This window comes from Trachypithecus francoisi, unplaced genomic scaffold (assembly GCF_009764315.1).
Source record: "Trachypithecus francoisi isolate TF-2019V2 unplaced genomic scaffold, Tfra_2.0 Lachesis_group1, whole genome shotgun sequence".
Taxonomy (NCBI): domain Eukaryota; kingdom Metazoa; phylum Chordata; class Mammalia; order Primates; family Cercopithecidae; genus Trachypithecus; species Trachypithecus francoisi.
In genome coordinates this window covers 45111180-45116286 of record NW_022681454.1, presented here as the reverse complement: position 1 = coordinate 45116286, position 5107 = coordinate 45111180, and positions in this window count along the sequence as shown.

Sequence of the window (5107 nt, the reverse complement as noted above, 5' to 3'; positions counted from 1 at the left end):
ACTTCCAAGTGGAGATTTATATATATATTTATATATATATATATTATATACTATACATTATTTTAATATATGTATTTATTTATATATAAATTATATATAACATATAAATATGTAAAATTATATATAATTTATATAGTATAATTTCTATATATACTATTATATATAATATATATTTATATATAGATTTTTATGTAAGTTTGATATATGACCCTGAAGCAAAGGAGGAAAATCTGTATTAAAGTAACAGATGTGTAACTGAAGCCACGAGAATGAGAGGAGTCATCCAAAGAGACTGCAGAATGAGAAGAGGAAATGGACGAGGTCAGAGCCCTGAGAATGTGAACATCAGAAGACAAAGAGAGAAAGAACAGCACACAGGAGCACCTGAGAAGTAGCAGGAAGGGAGGGAGGAGGAAAATCAGACTGTGCAGTACCATGGGTATGGTGGAAAGGTAGAGCTTTTGAAAGAAGATGAAATAGTTGGTGGTGTGAACTGCCATATAAACCATGTAGGAAAGTGACTGAAAAGTGTCCATTCTAGTTAACAAGCAAAAACTCATTGATTAACAAGAAAGAAGTCATTGGTACCTGTTTCCAGAGTTGTGGAGGCAAAGGTGATATTGCAGTAGGTTGAGGAGTGAGTAGATGGTGAAAAAATTAAGTCATCAAATGTTGGCAAGTTTCTAGAAGCTTGGCTGTGAAAAGAAAGCAAGAGATTACGAGAAACTAGGTGTAAATGTGTATGAGTGAGAGGGCGTTTTTGTTTGTTTTATGGAAGAGACTTGAAAATTAAGTGCCAATGAAAAACAGCCAATAGGGAGAAATCGATAATACAGTTGGGAGAGAAAGTTGCCTGGGAAGGCTATAGATAGATCCAGCGAGATTTAACCTTCATTCGCTGATTCAAGATTCCTAAATCTTGAATAATGAAGACTGAGAAAGGGAGAAATGAATTCAAGAGCTTTCCTTTGGCTACATGAATCGCATCACAGAGAAGAGTCTACAAGTACTCTGCCCTCAGATCTATCATCTGCAAATAGTGTTGTGTGTTAAACTTCAACCTCTCTTTTAGAAAGGGCAAGGACTCAATTGAGACATCTTACTAATTCACCTGATGTCGAATTCTATGAGAACTTCTAGTCTCATGTAAATAACCATAGATGTATGTGGTTTCCCTGACTCCACATAAAGCAATTTAAACAGATGCAATCCTTGCCCTTCAGTAAATCACAATAAAAAACAGATGACATGGACACACACATCCATCACCACCACCACCACCGCATAAGGACACAATATTATAGTAAGAGAACATGATGGTCTTAAATAAGCATCTATAATAGGTACAAGTTTGGTATTTGCTATTTCTGGCTTATGAAATACATGAAGGTTTTTCTGAGAAATTGGGTGGGGTTAGGAAGAGTACTATTTGACCTTCACGTAAACAGGGGAGGCCTGGGACAAAAGACAAGAGGTAGAGCTTTGATTATTTTAAGTTCCCAGGATGAAACCTGTCTCTTATATCCCTCACCACTCAGACTTACGAGCCCTCAATAAACAACACCAGTTAACTGATTATATAAAGTCCTAGACATAGATACTTAGTGATGGAAAACCTAGGCAAAGTTTGAGCAGATAAGGCTGGATGGAAGGCAGAATGAGTACTGGAAATTAGGAGAGTTAAAGGGCTATGAAATGTTCTTGGACTGCCTATCGAAGGGTCTAGTGATGGAGGATTAAAGAGTAATTATGGTTATGGCCAGACAGCTCAGCGGAATACTGTAAAGGTGAGGGTTGGTGCCCAAACTAGACATTACCTTTTGGTTTCAGAGAGCAAGCTGGATGTAAAGAATATGAAAGAAATAGCAGAGAGTTTAGAAATAAATATAATATTGGTATTTTTTTGATAGAAAAATTTTGTCATATAAAATTTTGACATAAAAATTATGTCATTCTAAGCTAGAATCCAAAAAGTTCTAGCTTCTTAAGCTTTCAAATAAGAGCTGCAAAGAGACGTTACGTGAGAAATATATTTGAAGAATATTTATCTCCTTTTTTAGTCTTGGCTATTCATGAGTCTTATATAAGGCATCTTGAAATGTATTCTAGCAAGCAAGAAAGACTAAATGCGTTTGGAAAGGGAGTAGGGTCTAGATATTTTTACATTGAGGGAGTTTTGCCCAAAGTCTTTAAAAGCTAGCAAAAAGGCAGCCTATGAAATGGGAGAAACTATTTGCAAACCAGGTATCTAATAAGTGGTTAGTTTCAAAAATATATTTTTAAACTCCTACAAATCAATTTTAAAAACCTAATAAATCAACTAAAAATTGGCTGAAGACTTAAATAGACATTTTTCCAAATAAGACATACATTTGATCAACATGCATAAAAAGATACTCAGTGTCACTTATCATCAGGAAATTGCAAAGAAAAACCACAGTGAGGCTTTGCGGCAAGATGGCCGAATAGGAACAGCTCCAGTCTCCAACTCCCGGCGCGAGTGACTCAGAAGACCGGTGATTTCTGCATTTTCAACTGAGGTACTGGGGTCATCTCACTGGGGAGTGCCGGACAATCGGTGCTGGTCAGCTGCTGCAGCCCGACCCGCGAGAGCTGAAGCAGGGCGAGGCATTGCTTCACCTGGGAAGCGAAAGGGGGAAGGGAATCCCTTTTCCTAGCCAGGGGAACTGAGACACACAACACTTGGAAAATCGGGTAATTCCCACCCCAATATTGCGCTATAAGCAAACGGGCACACCAGGAGATTATACCCACATCTGGCCGGGAGGGTCCCACGGCCACGGAGCCTCCCTCATTGCAAGCACAGCAGTCTGCGATCTAACCGCAAGGCAGCAGTGAGACTGGGGGAGGGGCACCCACCATTGCTGAGGCTTAAGTAGGTAAACAAAGTCGCTGGGAAGCTGGAACTGGGTGGAGCTCACAGCAGCTCAAGGAAACCTGCCTGTCTCTGTAGACTCTACCTCTGGGGACAGGGTGCAGCTAAAAAAACAACAGGGAAAGCAGCAGAGGCCAGTGCAGACGTGAACGACTCTGTCTGACAGCTTTGAAGCCAGCAGTGGATCTCCCAACACGGAGGTTGAGATCTGAGAAGGGACAGACTGCCTGCTCAAGTGGGTCCCTGACCCCTGAGTAGCCTAACTGGGAGACATCCCCCACTAGGGGCAGTCTGACACCCCACACCTCACAGGGTGGAGTACACCCCTGAGAGGAAGCTTCCAAAGGAAGAATCAGACAGGTACACTCGCTGTTCAGCAATATTCTATCTTCTGCAACCTCTGCTGCTGATACCCAGGCAAACAGGGTCTGGAGTGGACCTCAAGCAATCTCCAACAGACCTACAGCTGAGGGTCCTGACTATTAGAAGGAAAACTATCAAACAGGAAGAATACCTATACCAAAACCCCATCAGTACGTCACCATCATCAAAGACCAGAGGCAGATAAAACCACAAAGATGGGGAAGAAGCAGGGCAGAAAAGCTGGAAATTCAAAAAATAAGAGCGCATCTCGCCCTGCAAAGGAACGCAGCTCATCGCCAGCAATGGATCAAAGCTGGTCAGAGAATGACTTTGACGAGATGAGAGAAGAAGGCTTCAGTCTATCAAACTTCTCAGAGCTAAAGGAGGAATTACGTACCCAGCGCAAAGAAACTAAAAATCTTGAAAAAAGAGTGGAAGAATTGATAGCTAGAATAATTAATGCAGAGAAGGTCATAAATGAAATGACAGAGATGAAAACCATGACACGAGAAATACGTGACAAATCCAAAAGCATCAGTAACCGACTTGATCAACTGGAAGAAAGAGTATGAATGAAATGAAGCGAGAAGAGAAAACAAAAGAAAAAAGAAGAAAAAGAAATGAACAAATCCTGCAAGAAGTATGGGATTATGTAAAAAGACCAAATCTACGTCTGATTGGGGTGCCTGAAAGTGAGGGGGAAAATGGAACCAAGTTGGAAAACACTCTTCAGGATATCATCCAGGAGAACTTCCCCAACCTAGTAGGGCAGGCCAACATTCAAATTCAGGAAATACAGAGAACACCACAAAGATACTCCTCCAGAAGAGCAACTCCAAGGCACATAATTGCCAGATTCACCAAAGTTGAAATGAAGGAAAAAATCTTAAGGGCAGCCAGAGAGAAAGGTCGGGTTGCCCACAAAGGGAAGCCCATCAGACTAACAGCAGACCTCTGGGCAGAAACTCTACAAGCCAGAAGAGAGTGGGGGCCAATATTCAACGTTCTTAAAGAAAAGAATTTTAAACCCAGAATTTCATATCCAGCCAAACTAAGTTTCATTAGTGAAGGAGAAATAAAATCCTTTACAGATAAGTAAATGCTTAGAGATTTTGTCACCACCAGGCTTGCCTTACAAGAGACCCTGAAGGAAGCCCTAAACATGGAAAGGACCAACCGGTACCAGCCATTGCAAAAACATGCCAAAATGTAAAGACCATCGAGGCTAGGAAGAAACTGCATCAACTAACGAGCAAGATAACCAGTTAATATCATAATGGCAGGATCAAGTTCACACATAACAATATTAACCTTAAATGTTAATGGACTAAATGCTCCAATTAAAAGACACAGACTGGCAAACTGGATCAAGAGTCAAGACCCATCAGTCTGCTGTATTCAGGAGACCCATCTGACATGCAGAGACATACATAGGCTCAAAATAAAGGGATGGAGGAAGATCTACCAAGCAAATGGAGAACAAAAAAAAGCAGGGGTTGCAATCCTAGTCTCTGATAAAATAGACTTTAAACCATCAAAGATCAAAAGAGACAAAGAAGGCCATTACATAATGGTAAAGGGATCAATTCAACAGGAAGAGCTAACTATCCTAAATATATATGCACCCAATACAGGAGCACCCAAATTCATAAAGCAAGTCCTTAGAGACTTACAAAGAGACTTAGACTCCCCTACAATAATAAAGGGAGACTTCAACACTCCACTGTCAACATTAGACAGATAAACGAGACAGAAAATTAACAAGGATATCCAGGAATTGAACTCATCTCTGCACCAAGCAGACCTAATAGACATCTATAGAACTCTCCACCCCAAATCAACAGAATA